Genomic DNA, 17,736 nt, shown 5'->3' with positions numbered 1-17,736 from the left:
TCTAAAAATTAGATCACTGTAGCATACAGTACGATCGATATGTAACTACATGATCTGCTTATGGAAGCAGCCATTAGTAATGACACATCACTTTCTAAGAGTAAAACATCCTATTATATCTAGTATATCTGGTATCCCAAAGGCACATAAGGATGTTCTTGACCCACCACTGTGCCCTATTGTGGCAGCTGGTGGATCAAAGACACAACCATTGGCTATATTGATACCAACATCAAAATATTTTGTTCTTCCATCAAATATATTTTAAAAGATTCATGGTATTTTTTGGGGAATATTAAGCCCATATTTTTAATTGAGAATGGTATCTAGTCACAATTGTTTGTGATCTGTTTTCATGTATTCCCCATGAGGTTGGCATAGAATGGTATAGGAAGTTTCTGAATACCCAAAGTGATCAAACTAACAGGGATATTAACACTGCATGTGATTTTATGGGACTAGTACTTTCCAATTATTTTATATACTTTGAAGATGAGTACTTTATGCAGATCAGCAGTGTAGCTATGGGGTGCTGCATGTGCCCCTTTATATACTAATATTGTTATGTGGCATTGGGAGCAAGAACATGTTTTTGCCTCTCCTTTTAATGTCTATTTGGCCACCTATTTCCAGTTCCTGGGTGATATTTTTATTATTTGGGAAAGGAATGAAGAAAAGTTAAAAGATTTTTGGATTATATTAATGGGACTATGATTTTTTTTTAATTTACTTACACTTATTCAAAGTACAGTATTAATTATTTAAATATAACATTACTTAAGGACTTGGTCAAGGTGCATTTCAGATATCAATTATATAGGAAACCAATCTTCTCTAATAATTAACATTTTAGCAGTTGCCACCCATACTAACAAAAACGAAGTATGGTAAAGGGCCAATGGTCAGACTGGTCAGGATTATTTCTTATGATACAGACTTGATTCAGTAGCTAAGTATATTAAAACAAATGTTCCTGGATAGGGAATATCCTGAATGGATGATTAATGAAATTCAACACAAAATTATTCAGGGGATGAAATCAAAATTTCACCCTTTATTAGGGAAAGGGTTACCCATTAAGGAGAGAATGGATGGTAGTGGCAATGGAATGAATGAGAGCCCTATTCATAGTTATGAGCATAGTGTGTTATTAAAATATGGGCCTGAAAGTCATACCCTTAAACATCTTATACAGAGCAACTGGAACATACTACAGACTGACCCTGAATTTAAAGAATGTTTGGGTGACAAATCAAGTTTTTGCTTTAAAAGACAAATTAATCTTAAAGAGAAAACAGAGAAATAAGAGTGCTATATCTCAGAGCAATGGTTTGGGTACAAAGAGAGGGACTAAAAAGTGTGGAAGCTGTAAACAATATGAGTACACACACACACACACACACACACACACACACACACACATATATATATATATATATATATATATATATATATATATATATATATATATTACCTATCAAAACATCTTATCTTCATAACATCTAAACTTCAAAACATCTAAAACTCATAAAATCAAATCTCAAAACATTGAAAACTACAAAGCAACTATAAATAACATCCCACACACTGTTTGCTACATTTATGAATTAAATATACTAACTCCAAGGTCGTACTACAGTGGGGTTAGGAAATTAACTTTTTCCCCCACTGTAGTGCGACCTTGGAGTTGATATATTTAATTTAAGGGGGGGCAAAGCCCACCACATGGGGGGTGCAGTGAGGCTTGCCCCCCTGCATAAACATAGTAAAAACTCTGTGGGATGTTATTTATAGTTGCTTTGTAGTTTTCAATGTTTTGAGATTCGATGTTATGAGTTTTAGATGTTCTGAAGTTTAGATGTTATGGTCTTGATGTTTTGAGTTTAGATGTTATGAAGAGTAGATGTTTTGATAGGTAACTATATATATATATATATATATATATATATATATATATATATATATATATATATATATATAGGTTTACTATCTTTATTGCGAAAGGCAAAACATTTGCCATTCGCAATAACGAAAATAAATACCGAAACCCAACTCTCCACTCCTACACAATGTTGACCCAAATGATCAACACATCGACATTGTCACCAAAAACATCATGTGATAGCGGTATAGGAGCTGATGTAAATCAAACTCCTATACAACAAATCACATTTTTGCTGTGCCCCCCCCACACCCCCTGCTACTAATATATTCCAACACCGAGATCGCACTACAGTGGAGATATGGATGAATTTCCACTCCCCACTGTATCGTGATCTCCGTACATATAGTCGAACATGCATATAAGTTTCTTTGACTATCCTAGTCACTTTTCATTTTGTGCACGACATTCTGATTTTATATATATATGTGTGTATATATATATATATATATATTGGGTTGGGAGGGTGGCTAAATGGGTAGGTGTTTTGCCTACAAACAACAGAGGGTGCAGGTTTGAATCTCACAAAGATTATTTAGGCTAGTTTAAAATGGCTCGGGCAATATAGTACTAACCTATGAACCTATGAACCTATATATATATATATATATATAAAGGTGAGGTTATTGAATTTCCTAGTTTAAAGTATACTTTTGATTCTTGCAAGTATATAACTGTAGAGCCTTGTGAGTGGTTTATTTTGCATTCTGTGACTGATGCTATTCCTTTTATGTAGAGAAGACTGAGCATTCACTTAATAAACACATTTATGAATACCAGTATGATATACAAAATAAAAAAAAGAGACTAATGCTTTATATATGCACAAAATGGTCTATGCAGGAAATAAAAAAAATCTACTTTTTTATCCTAGAACAGCTGGTAAAAATGCCAAGGGGTGGACTTTGGGAGTATACCCTGGAATATCGGCAACTCCTTTGGCAAGTTAGGTTGGACACCAGTGATAACAATGGAATTAATGATGCTATCTCAATATCTAGTTAGTTAAAATTAAGAGCAGCTTAGTTATAATGAATGTTTATTTTAATGTTTTAAGCTTTTTACAATTATTTTCATGTTTATTTACAAGTTTCATTAACCTTTTTTGGTGAATGCATGTTAATTGATGCATTTGAATTTTTAATATGTTATCATTACTAATTTTTGGTTTTAACTAGGAAGATGATATATATATATATATATATATATATATATATATATATATATATATATATATATATATATATATACTTAAGTTGCTTTAGTGACCACTAGTTCTGATGAAGTCCCAGAGAAAAGGGACGAAAGTGCTCAACTTTGATGCTAATTAAAAATTTTAACATTTCTCTTCAGTCTGTTCTTTGCTGATATTTTTGCTTGGTTATTAGTTTTCTACTATCAGCTTGGCTTTTTTTTTTATATTAGGTTTGACATGCACAATGGTAAATCAAATTGATCAACATTATGCATCTTTACACGTTACTACACATGTACTGAGAATTAATCTTGGTGCATGCAAAACTTAAAAAAAGAAAGCACTGTTTTTGCTGCATCCCCCATCTGGGGGCCTGTTGCCTTCACATCCCCTGCTAATTATATATTCAAACTCCAATATCACACAGTCCCAGGGGAAAAGGGTATATTCCCCTTCCACGGGATTATTGATGTTGCACACCTGTTGACATTCTGCGTAGTCAACCAAATTGTGTCGACTAAACAGATGTTGACCAAAGTTTCGACCTTATTGAGCTCTCCTATACAAATGAATATATCTGTTTCCTCCTAAATTTCTCTTAAGGTTCATAATAGCAGTTTCAGGTGGAATATTAATACATAACAGTGCAATCCTCTTCCCATGTAAATAATCCCATACTACCTCAAATCAGCCATTATTGTCTTTTTTCCTCTTCTGTCACCATTAGCAATCAATATTATTACTCCCCTCTTCCTTTGTCCCTGATATTATTCTTAGTGTTCACCCTGAAACTCCTTCTTTGTCAAATTCAAGTAGTCTTTCCAAATATTCTCTCCAACTGCATCTCCTGCAACATTGCTGTTTGTGCTTTACATTTCTTTATATAATTCAATACTCTTGTTTGTACTTGCAAAGCCATTTACATTCTAGGAAAGTAGCTATTATGATAAAAGGTACTATTATATGGCAGTTGTTTTGAATTCATATTTCTACCTTTTAGCTTATATGCACACATTACTGTTTAGCTGTCTGATCTCTTATATAATTGCTTAATCTCATCTCCATTTGAACCTATGTTACATTGTCAGGAGCTTTTTTTTCAGTAAAACACAAAAACAAAAAACTAAATACAAAACTAAATTCGACTTGGAACAAATACACAAAACTGTGAATTTTCAATAAATGAAGTTTATCACTCCTGGCAAGAGCAGTTGCTCCAAATTGATGACTATACCCATAATCATTACCTAATTTCAAATTAAGATTTCTCCATGCTAAAGCCCATGATACAACCCGAATTCCCACATATACAAATTACAGTATGTACTTTTCATGTCACTTTTGTCCTTCTAGATATGAGAAATACTGTGTATGATTTGAGTAGACATTAATTTTTAACGCTAAGAAAAAGTATTGTGACTACATTTACAAAAATAAAATAAGCTGTGCACTGTTCTATTAAATGCATTAAAGTACTAAGGCTGCTGGGGAGACAACTACTTGCATAACTTATTCACTTCCCACAGTTTTAGACTTCATTATTTTTTATTGAACTGCTTGCCACTGTACCTTTAAATGTTAATTACATTGTGCCTTGTACTGTTTAGTCAAAAGACAGTGCTCAAGTGTTGAGACCTCTCATAGTTACAGGTGCATGAAAGAATCTCTAAATTTTACATAGAGCACACTGTTCAACCCTGACTTGATTTATTGCTTGCACCTTGTAGAATGCTTGTCTCCCAGTTAAATCCTTTGCTAATAGAAAACAAAATAGCTAATGACTTTGCAAATACAAAAACATTTCCAAACCTTTGATCATTTTATCTTGTTTTTCAAGCCTGTTTGCTTAAAGAAAAACAGTTTATAACTCAAACCAAAGAAATTAATCTCATTATCCACCTCTATGAGAATAGATCAAATTATGATCGTAATTCTACATATAATTTGATAAATATCACTACATTATTTTAACTTTAACTTGCTTCTGTTCAGCCTTTCTTAACGTGTTACACTGCAAAGCCTGGATACCTACCTAAGAAAAAGTACTTTCTTGTTTTAATATCTTTAACATTTGCAGTATACACCGATAAGACTACACTCACATTTAAGTTATCCCTGAGTGGATACCCTATGCAAAATTGCTGCACAATATAGCATGCAATTTAAGTTCATAGAGTCATTGGTTCTTATTAAGCTTATGGCCAAAGAGGCCATCAAGAATTTCAGCCGTATCACCCAGAATATTTGGGATACTAGCAGTTACCCCCTTTAAGTAGATGCTCTCTACATATTCCTGGTGAAACTTTATGATTACCCAACCCTTCATCCAGACTGGGTTTAAAGGTTGCTAGGGAAGTACTCTGCTTGATAGGTAAGGGCAGCCAATTCCTGAAATGGGATATACACTGGATTAGGTGTTGTTGATGTGGTAGTATAAGTTTAGCTCTCTAGAATGTTCAGTTGCTTCACCACTTGTTCTATTTAGGTGAAGGAGTTCAAATAGTGCTGAGTTATTCAGAGAACACAAAGTAAGCAAAGATGACCTCTTTAAGAGTCTGTAGAACACTGAGTATAGTTGCACAGCTTCTAGTCTATCACAGTAACAAAGGATACTCAGACCTGAGATCTTTTTGGTGAGGAAATGTAGAGATCCCTTCAGCTGCTTTAAGTGCTTTGTGAGATACATTATATTCATTATAAGGGATGAATAAAGTAGGATTATAACTTTTTTGGACCATTAGCAGATGCCACAATGGATAAGCTGCACAAAGTAAAAGGATTTTCTATTCATCACAGAGACGTGGTCAAAGGAAGGTCTATTATGAGCATATGTACCCAAGTCGCAGGTGGCTGGTGTCAAATTTAACGGGTGTATATTACATCTTCGAACTCACAGGAGTTCGAACAATGTAATATCAAACCAGGAAGTTCAAAAAACAAAAATTACGAAAACACAGAATAGTGATTTTTTTCCCCAGGGAAAAAAATTTCTGTTCTGGTATGAAAAAAAAACAAACAAAAAAAAAACACATACACTTGAAACTTAAACTAATGTGGGGGGCTTTCCACACCCCTACTTAAATATACCAACTCAGAGATCACACCACAGTGGAAGAAATAGCAAAGCCACGAAAATGGCCCATCGATTTTTTTTCCTGGGAAAAAATCGGTGTTGAGTGGCTTTGCTATTTTCGCATTTTGAACATATGGGTTCGATATTACAACGTTCGGACTCCTGTGAGTTTGACATTGTAATATAGACCCAAATTTAACTGGAATGTTACTTTGTAAGCAGTAGTGATGCTAGATTTACAAAGGAAACTATGCTGCCTTTATTGGTGTTAAGATTAATTCCATGATTAATACACCAAGCATTTGTTTGGTTCAGCCCTTGCCAGATGATTTGAGTATTAGAATGGGATTTGATACCTGTACCCAGTTTGTAATGATCAGCAAACTTGGTCAGTCATAGTCCCTTAATACTGGCTTTTATGTCACAGAAATATATATCATTGAGGAAGAGAAGACGCAAGACAGAACCTTGTGGGGCATCACTAATGACATTTTTCTGTTAAAAGTAAATACTCCCAACCTTAACAGTATGGATTCTGGCAGACAGTGAATTATTAACCCAGCAAACAATGTTTGGGTTACTGTTGAGTTGGGAGAGGCTGTCAATAATCTCAGCATGGGGGTAGTGTCAAAGGCCTTGTCAATGTCTAGATAACCCATGTGGACTGTATGCCACTAATCAGTGGTGTCAGTAATCCTTTCAAAGAGCTCAACCAGGTTTAGCAGGGACAATCTGTCTCTTACAAAGCTGAACTGTTATATATCCAGGGATATAAAGTCATTGTTTATTTGTCTATTCATTCAAAAGCTTTGTAAATAATACAAGTGAGACTAATAGACCTCAAATCCCTGGGGTCAGTAGAGGGACCACTTTTATGCAAGGGCACCACAGCTGCCATTCTGCACTCCTCAGGGACAGAACCAGTGGAGACATTCAGGTTGAAGAGGTGCTGGAGGGGTTTTGCTAAGTGTTACTTTACACTTTTCATCAGGCATCCAGGGATATTGTCAGGACCCATGGAAGTAGTGTTATTAATTTTGGAAAATGCCAGAAGAACTTGGTCCAAATTGATCTTGGGAGAAGGAGTGAGATGGGAATGAAGGGGGAGAGAGGCAGGAGAATGCAGTGAAGTTGGAAGAACATTTGTCCACAAGAATATTAGCAATGTCCTTGGGTTCAGAGAAGAAGGTGCCATCTGAGAGAAATTCAGTAGAGAATTGTAGGTTACTTTAAATCTTCCTAAACTAAGGGAAAAAGGCCTTATGGTTATCTTTTGAACTGGTCGCAGTCCTTGGCCTTACATTTCCTAATGGTAAATTTGAGACATTTACCTGTTTTAATCCCTTTACTAATGATAAAGTGGATATATTTTAATGATGGCCACAAGCTTTTTTTATTATAGTTTGTTGATTCTGCAGTTTCACCATATGGATTTAGTTCTAAACCTACCATTGTGCGTACTCTGCACTAGTCCAGATGCCACAATACATCTATCCAGGAAGGAAGTAAAATTCAGAGCGGTAGACAGCAGCCTCCGGTACAAAGCTTGATGTGGGGCTACACCATTAGTGATTATCAATAAGATCAATAAGAAGGAAATAACTGTTCCTGGAGTGATCCCCAAATACAGAGAAGTTTTCAGGGGCCACAAAGCAGGCTTTCATGGAAATGATCACAGCACGTTGGTCGGATTTGACGAGGGAAGGGGGTAACAGGTGGGCTGGTCCAACTGGGAGAAATGTTTGTGAAGACATCAAGAAGATTAGCACCTGTGGTAGAGAGGGCCAATTTGGTCAAGACCACTTGCATTTATAAAGTCCAAACATCTCTAGACATATTTGTTGTTGGTAGTAAATGCTTGCCATTTTATGTGTGGATAGTTGAAGTCATCCATAAGAAAGTATTTGGTTTAACTGTTAACTCTTTTCTAACTGGTTAAGGTATACTGCATGCTTAGAAGGAGTCATAGATGGGGAGTTATAATTGGCAATAATGTGATAATTAATTTTATTGATGGATTTCAACCAGTTCCAGATTTGTATCATGTGAAATATGGTAAGAAGTGATGCTTTGCCACAGATCCCACTGGAGCTGAATGCATGATAGGTGTTGTACACTGGAATACAGGGAATGTTATAACAAGGATCTTTTAATTACAAAAATGCTGATGTCCTTGACCTTAAGGAAAGCCTCAGGTTCAGAGATGTCCTTGTTTAGGCTTCTGGCATTCAGTAGCACTACCCTGATATTATGCAGATTGGAGCACTACCCTGATATTATGCAGATTGGAGCACTACAGATTGGAGCACTACCCTGATATTATGCAGATTGGAGCACTACCCTGATATTATGCAGATTGGAGCACTACCCTGATATTATGCAGATTGGAGCACTGCACTGATATTATGCAGATTGGAGCACTACCCTGATATTATGCAGATTGGAGCACTACCCTGATATTATGCAGATTGGAGCACTATCCTGATATTATGCAGACTGGAGTACTACCCTGATATTATGCAGATTGAAGCACTATCCTGATATTATGCAGATTGGAGTTTACTATGTTGGGATGCCCATCAATTGAACTCTGTCTAAAAAGGCATGATGAGAAGCAACATTTTTAGCCAGTATGCAGGCCATCCCAAGCAAAGTGGGTGGGTCTGTTGATCATTTCATCCCATGCAGACACAAACTAGACCCTTCTAGAATGACAATTTACTAACCAAATATTGAAGTCAGTTAGTTTTTTCCTTGCTTGCACTTGAAATAACCGATCTCAGTTGGTTATACATTGGCCTTACCCATCCCATGGTCAATACTTATGTATTACTCCTAATGAGAATAACTAATATCATACCATAGATAATTCGAGGGGATCCATGCATAAAGCATTTAGGAGCTGCCTCTGTCCATTATTAGTGCAGGGGGGGAGTCTTGGGGCAAATCTTCTGTTTCTCCTTCATAGATCTAAATTGTGCTTGAATATGGACAGGGATGAGCTTTGTTTTATGTGAATGGGGAGTCTGTTCCATAGCAGCGTTATCCTGTGTGAGATATACATGTCCCTCCAAACAGTTCTGATGCTGTTGCAGATGAAGTTTAGATCTCTAGACTGAGTATTTCTGTAGCTATTTGACTTGCTGATGTGTGGTAAATCCATCAGTAATGGGTCAGAGAATGCCTTGTATACCAAACATAGGTCACATCTTATCAGGCTGTAGGATGCTGAGTATAGGGACAGGACTTTGTTGTTGCTTAGGCCTTGTTTACTTTTAGTAAGGTTTCTCTGTGGGCATTCCAGTTGTTGCATGTGTCCGGACAGATAACATACCAAAGGGGGGAGGCATTATATTCAATGATTGGCCTAATGAGGGCTGAAAAAGGGGGACAATGACATCCCTAGATCTAGACCCGATTGCTTTATTTGTTGTGCAATATAAAATGATTTTCTTATAACAAACAGACACATGTTGGTTAAAACTTAAATCACTGTCCACATAAATTCCCAAACCCTGAACAACTCGGTCAGTTCTTAGAGGGTATATTGTCAATGTGCTAGTTCCCCATGAATAGATGACTTTCCAAAAGATACAATAATGCATTTTTTGTCATTTAGTTTCAGACCATACTTTTGGCACCAGTTATTTATTTGAGCAAACCTTCCTCCAGGATGGCTTAGTCATTTGGGGATTTAATGACTGCTCCTAGCCTGCAATCATCTGCAGACTTAGTCAGCCAGGACCCTTTAGTATTAGATTTTATTTCAGAGAAGTAGATGCTAAACAGGAGATGTCCCAACACAGAATCCTGGGGGGCTCCCCTGGTACTGGTCTCCTTGCAGAGGTACCTTCCCTTAGTTTAATTATCTGCATCCTATCTATGATGCCAGTCGGCAATCCAGTGAATAATATAGGAGTTTATTCTCAGTTTATTTAGCTTTTCAACTATGCCTGAGAGGTGAATTGTTTCAAAAGCTTTGTACAGATCGAGGTATGTGGACATGTGTGCCATTTTGCTTTCATCCATTGCTTTGGTGCCCTTTTCAAAAAAATCCACTATATTGAGTAAACATGACCTGCCTTTGATGAATCCAGAATGAGATGGGTCCAGCGTTTTGACGTTCCCAGTGTCCTGCTTGATTAATTCTGTAATAAGGCATTCCATGGCTTTCCATATGACACAGGTCAGACTTATAGGTCTATAACTGCCAGGGTCTGTGAAAGGTCCTCCCTTATGCAGGTGATTGACTGTAGCTGTTTTCCATTCACTTGGTACAAAAGGTGTATGGAGTCTGAGACAGAACAGCATTGTTATCATTCTTAGTGATGCTAGAATCCTACTCAGTGCCAGGGCCTTGTCCTCTTTGAAGAAGTAAGCAGAGAGCTCAACAATTTTTTTTTTGCATCTCCCACAAGGTGGAATGTTTAAGATCATTCACTCCCACATGGGCAATTCCAAAGTCATAACTAGATCTGGGTTGGTGCAGTGACTATCCTTGCACTAGACAGGCAGCTAACTATTGACTTATCCTTAGACAACCTGGGTAGGGTTGTGTCTATATGGCTTACAATATATTTTTACATCATGGAATAGCTATACAAATATTAAGAACAAAAACTGTTTTATGTATGGTTACTTCAGTCCCTTCAGTGTCCTTCTAATTCTTAATGACTTAAATGAACTCTATGCTTTACAGTTCACCCACCAGTTTAACACAATTAATAAAATTCTAAATCTTTCTGAGACACTTCTTCTTTCCAAGCCCCGATTCACAAGCCTATTCCAATGTCTAATGTGATTGGTGCTTTACACTATCCCATTTATTCACTAATTTCACTACTGCTGGTCTTGTTTCTGAGCCTCTCCATCATTCAGCACCAGACTTTGGTTCAAGTTCATTGTAATTCTTCTAGTCAACTGCACTTCACAGTCTCTCGAGCATTTTCCTATGGAATAATGGAAATTATTTCACTGACAAAGTATCTCTTTGATCTTCATTGATAAAAGAAAGAGAAGTAGAGTCCCCTTTTATTTGCTGGCACACTTTTTGTTATCTAGTGTTTTTTTATTTCCTCATTTGTTTATTTTGCATCCAGTAATGTCTTTGATTATCTAAGAAAAAATATTCTAAAAATGGATGGACACAGCAGTTTGAATCTTAACATCTGCCTCACAACATTCCCTGATTGCTGGGATAAATGTGCTTTTCTTCTGTATGGTGTACAGTGAATAATCATTTTCTAAAGCACTCCACTGTTCTCAATTTTTAATATTTCTCCCTTCTGCCATATTTTTTTCAGGAGCAGCTTTTTTGTTGGTATGATTGCATCTTTAATAATGTAAGTCTTGGCTGTGTTCTCATGGCCAGTTTTGGAGCATAACAAACAATATGCCCTTTCAATTAGCAAATACAGAGGAGATACACCACTCCATTCCTTATCTGTATTTCCATAAAATGAATGCAGATTGCTCTTTCTGATTTCTTTGGTGCAACAGAACATCTCAGGTTTTCTCTGTGTGCTCTAACTTCACTATTTTTTGAAACAGTTGTTGTTCATAAGCCTCATGATCAGCCAGTTTTTTCATCATTTCTGCCTCTGATTTTTGCAAATGTATCATTTCATATGAAGACCTAGTTAAAGCTTCTTCTATTTTTCCACCCTTTTGTCATTTGACTTTATATGTTCTTTCAGTTCCTCAGTTATTTTAAATACTCCTGAGTGCATTTGATTTATATTTTCCTCTAAATTACTGGAAGCCATTTCCTGTACCAAGGTGAAACTTGAACTGCTTTTTTGCTTAACAGCCATTTTGCACAGAAATGTCAAACTTGAGTTTGCTGTGAATGATTACTCATGAGAATTCCGTTTGGGAATGGTTTCAAGCAATTGTCTCAGGAATAAATGTGGACATTATTCTGTGAACCTATGAGAGATTTATAGGTGGAGAGAGCATTGTGTTTGCTCTGGAAAAGAAAGCCTGTTGGGTGATGTTCTGTAGCTCAGGGATGGTGGAGACAAATAAGGTGGTGAATGTGGACTTGTCTGTGTACTGTATGAGTGTGGCCCTTCCAGATGCCACATGTAAGTTGTTTATAAAGTGGGTGAAAAGTAACAAACCAATGACAAAGCCTTGCGGCACACCAGATGATACAGGCGAGTAAGATGAGAGTAAAGATTTCCATTTGACAAATTGAGGTCTACTGGATAAGAACTGGTGAACCACTTTAAAGTGGAAACAGAGATGTGTGGGTGTATGAGGGGATATAGCAGAATTGAGTGGAAATGGAATATTGTATTGAATGCTTTAGAAAGGTCAACAAATGTGGGGGAGACCAATTTATTCTCTTTTTGAACTGATTAACTATATCTAAAAAGGACAGGAGTGAATGAAAGCTGTGGTCTGAGGATGTGAGCAAATTATTTAGGAGGTACTGCAGGTATTCTGAATGTATGCAATTCTCAGTGAGTGGGGATTTAGCAGGACTGGGTGGAAATGGAATATTGTGTTGAATGCTATATAAAGGTAAACAAGTATAGAAGAGACCAATTTGTTCTCTTTCTGAATTGATTAACTATATCTAAGAAGGGCAAGATTGGATGAAAGCTGTGTTCTGAGGATGAGAACAACTTATTTAGGTGGTACTGCAGGTGTTGGGAATGTATACTCCTGTCAAGGATTCTTGACAATGGGGGACCATGGCTATAGGTCAACATTTAAATGGGTCAGTGAATTTATCACCTTTGTAAACTATGGTGATGTATAATTTTTTTCCATCAGTTAAGGATATGAAATTCAGAGATGGATCTGTTGATGATTATAGAGGAAAGATATCTCCAGTTATAAGTTGTAGGTATTTAGCTGGAAAAGTATCATCTGCTTGGGTTGTAGGTTTCAAGTTGCTCAGGGATTTTTGGCTGTATTTTGTTGAAACTGGGTATAGAATAAAAGCAGGTGAATTGTTAGATTTATGGGAGTACAGTTAATAATTGGGGAGGTATGCGGGAGTAATGATGAGGTTGTGTTAATGAAATGGCACTTAAATGTGGATGCTGCATTTTTGTCAATTGTCATTGGGTGGGGAACTAATTTGCATAGTTTTACCTTGTTTGAGGAGTTTGTTGAGGATTCTTCAAAACATTTTAGGATTTCTGATGTTGGCTTCTTGCAGATTAAAGAAATAGCATTTTTATCCCTCTGGAATAGTTTGCTTTGTTATATAATTCTCTGTATACTTGGTAAAAGGTGTGGTCAGACCCTCAAGTGGCAAATGTGAGGTAATTACCACTTAGTGAATCAATGAGTGAACCAACATAACTAATTCTACCTAAAGCATTAGTTAGTATTAGAACTGGCAGAATGGCTTTTTGATTGATTTTATTGTATATAGTTAGGGGTTACTCTAGCTGGATGAAGTTCTAAAGATTTAGTGAGTGGCACTAAGAATCTTGATTTATGGTAGGCTAGTTGTAGTTGAAGTCAACTTTAATTAGAGGTTCTTGATTTGTATTTGATGGTACCAGTAGTGGTCCCACTGCTACCTGAGGAATGTAAAGGATTTTGATATGCATCGATTTCTTTTGACTGATTTTTAAAAGACTGACAAAGACTTCTATCTTCTTAAGGATGAGAGCTTAAGTGGGATAAAGTAAGACTTCAAGTTGTTTAGTATAAATGATAGCTGCACTACTATTCCTTTTGTTGGATTTGTCAGTCTGTGGGATAGTGTATGCTTCTGGCAGTAGTTCTTCATTTCTGGTTTTAGCCAAGTTTCAGTATCTGTGACAATATCTGAGGGAATTCCGAGGCATTAAAGCATTAAACTCTGGTATTTTATTTAGCACAATGCAGATGTTTAGGTCAACTAGCTTTAGGCCAGGATTGTTAGTTATTTTGCTAGTAGGGTGTGTGTCACAGGGTATGTGAATTGAGGTTGTTTGTAAACTTGGGCTAGAGGGCCAAGGTTTGGAATAATGTCACTGGGCAAATGTTAGAGTTATAGTTTAGGTTCATAGTTTTTAGTACTAAGCTAACTGCCCTTGTGAGCCATTTTAAGCCTAGCCAATTATCCCTTGTGAGACTCAAACCCTGCACCTTGTGTTTGTGAGGCAAACACCTTAGCCATTAAGCCACCCTCCAAAACCTTAGAGTTAGCATGCATTAGTAATGGGCAATTTGGGGTTCGCCTAACACTAACACTAAACCTGACCCCTGACCCTATACCTAAACTTAAAAGAAAAAACTTTCCATAACACTACTACTAAACAAGGCAGGCTTAGGCACACACACCAAAACACACTCAGCATCGCATCTAACATCTAAGCTAACCTTGACTCTAACACTAAAATCACTTACAATCTTGTGCACATACACACACACTCACACACAGACTAAATCTATAGCTTTACCTAACCCTTACCCCCAAACACATGCACAAGCACTCCAATTCCCATCTCCACCCACAACCAACTTAGAGTAATGTCTTTTGGCTTTTCCCGGTTAGGGGTAGGCATAGCAAAACTCTGGTCCACTAATGATTGGCAGTGGATTTTTTTACGGTGTCAAGTTGACAGCTTGGTGCTCAACCTTCAAAGAAGGCACACCCATTCATGCACGCACCTACCTGCATGTCTTTAAAGATAACTTGACCATGCGGAGGACATGCAGACTCCACACAGAAGGAGCTCCAGCCGAGAATCGAACAAGAGAACCTCTTGCTGTGAGGTGACAATGCTAACTGCTGCACCACCATGGCCTATACCCATAACCACATAACATCACAGCATATATGATTATATCATAGAGTTAAGCGCTTTTAATCACTTAATAGCAAACTTCTTCAGAAGAACCATCTACCCTCTATATAAATGCCATCCTTAATGAACACATTTACTAATGAAGCAATTGACTGAAATAATGAATGCATTCAACATCAATTCATAAAACCTAAAAGGAATGTGCATGTATATATATATATATATATATATATATATATATATTTTGCAGGTTTCAACTTACTCAGGGCCAGGATCCATTACTTCCTTATGGAATTAAAATTGCTTGTTAGGAAAATTAATTTTAAGTTAAGGTCTGAGGAAGAGGGAGAAAATAACTAGGTATTTAGGAAAGTACCTTTAATCTCCCATTATTACCACCGGTTATGGCTTTTGAAAAAAATGTGTGAGAAGGATATTAGGGATATTACTATTAAAATTACTAAGAAAAATAAAAGGTTTTATAATTTGACTAGGAAGGAAAATAGAGGACTGTGTAGCCTGGTTAATGATAAAAATATTAGAATAATGAAACCAGATAAAGGAAGAGGGCTGGTTTTATTGGATGTTATGGATTATGTTACCAAATGTATCTTTACCTCAATGATGATATTTTTTTCGAAATTATGTCTAGAAATGAAGTAAATAGGGCATATAATAAGGTCGATGTGTGGTTTTATGAAAGGTTAAATAATTGAAAGATGAGTGCTAAAATAGTTAACTATTTGACAGTAAAGAAACCACTGGTACCAGAAATTTCTGGTATACAAAAATTCACAAAGATATTTACAACCCCCCCACCCCGCCCCAGATTAGGCCAATAGTGGCCTCCGGCAAATCTAAAACAGAACCACTGGCTAAGATGGTAGATATGTATTTAAAAAACTTTTTTGAAGATAAGGAGTATGTTTTGAAGGAATCTTAGCATTGCTTAGGTAAATTGGCTAAGGGTGGTTTTGATAAGAGATTATTTTTTGTTATCACAGATGTTAACAACTTGTTTTTAGTGATACTGTACAATGAGAGGCTTGAATGGTTCTAGGAGATTTTATATATAGGTACTAATATGAATCAGGAGCTGTTTAACTTTGTGGCTGAAATGATGAATATCATTTAAAAAAAAATGTATTTTTCGAGGGAGCTTATTAAAGGCAAAAGAAACGGGTTGCTATGGGAGCAGCAGCTGCTCCCATTTTTGCTAATATTGTTTTATGGTACTGGGAAAGAAATTGTATTTTTAATAATAATGAATATTATAACCATATTTTCGGTTTTGGATGATGTATTATTTTTATGGAAATGAACACAAACAATTAATGGAATTTTATCTTCATATTAATAATGTAACACCATTTTTAAAGTTTACAATTGATTTTAATAGTGATAAAATTAATTATTTAGATTTTACTTTTGGTAAGGATTGTGAGAATTCTAGATTTAAATCAAATATTTTTTGTAAGGCTAATTGGTCCAACAGTTATTTACATTTTACTAGTGCCCATCTGATGTGGCAAAAAGGAAATTTGGTAAAGGCCAGTTTGTGAGACTATCCAGGATGACATCGGAAGACAAAGATTTTGAAGTAGGGTCAGAACAACTGAGCAATATGTTTTTGAACCATGGTTACCCAGTAAGATTTGTTCAAGATGTTTTGAATGAAATATTTAGGGCTAGGAGTAAAATGCTTTTCCAAAATTAAGAATCGGTGGTTACACTAGTGTTATTAGAAGAAATAAGGATGATTTTAAGATGGCATTTTTAATGACATACAAAGGTATGAATGTTGAGATTAAAAATATTATATTAAAAATTGGAAGGGGGGTTTTGGGGGGTTTTAATTTGGTTGACCAAGTTGGTGTAGCACCTAAATTTGTGTTCAAGAGAGGTATGAACGTAAAGAATATTATAGAAAAGGGTGATAATAGAAGGAAATAGCATTGTTATAGCAAATTATTTAGGGTTATAAAATGTAGAGGCAGATATAATTGCAACAATGGAGGTGTGGTTTATGTGGCCCAATGCTTACCATGTGATGCATTTTATGTTGGCAAATCTGAAAGGTCATTAAAAATTTGGATTTTTGAACATACATATGTTATATCAAAAAAGGATTAGATGAATGCACTATTTAAACATACTTTGAGATGTAAGAATTTAAGAAGTTTTTATTTTTTAATTTGGAAATTATTAGAGGTAGGGATTGGGAATCTTGGTAAAAAGAGCTGGTACGGCAGTTGACACTGAATGCTACAGAATATCCAGGTATCAATGAAAAAGTTTCTATTTATGGTAGTTTAGTTTTGAAATCTGGACAAATCTAGGTAAGGAGTATGCTGTTGATTAAGTCCATTTAAGTTGGAAGAGATATTTATCATTAAATATTATGTTATTAAGTTAGGTTATTTATATATTCACACACACACACACACACACACACACACACACACACACACACACACACACACATATATATATATATATATATATATATATATATACACACATTTATTTTATGTTTTATGAATTAGTGTCGAATGTATTCATTATTTCAGTTAATTGCTTGATTAGTATATGTGTTAATTAAGGATGGCATTTATATAGGGGTAGATGGGAAGTTTGTTCTGAGGAAGTTTGCTATTAAGTGATTGAAAGCGCTTAACTCTATGATATAACTGTATGTGTTGTGATTAAAGTTATTTTACTTAAGCTCGAGTGTGTTTCCTTGCAATATTTCAACAGCATTTTTTAT

Source organism: Protopterus annectens, chromosome 2.part0 (genome assembly GCF_019279795.1).
Source record: "Protopterus annectens isolate FY-2018-M chromosome 2.part0, PAN1.0, whole genome shotgun sequence".
Classification (NCBI taxonomy): Eukaryota; Metazoa; Chordata; order Ceratodontiformes; family Protopteridae; genus Protopterus; species Protopterus annectens.
This window is presented reverse-complemented; position numbering follows the sequence as displayed.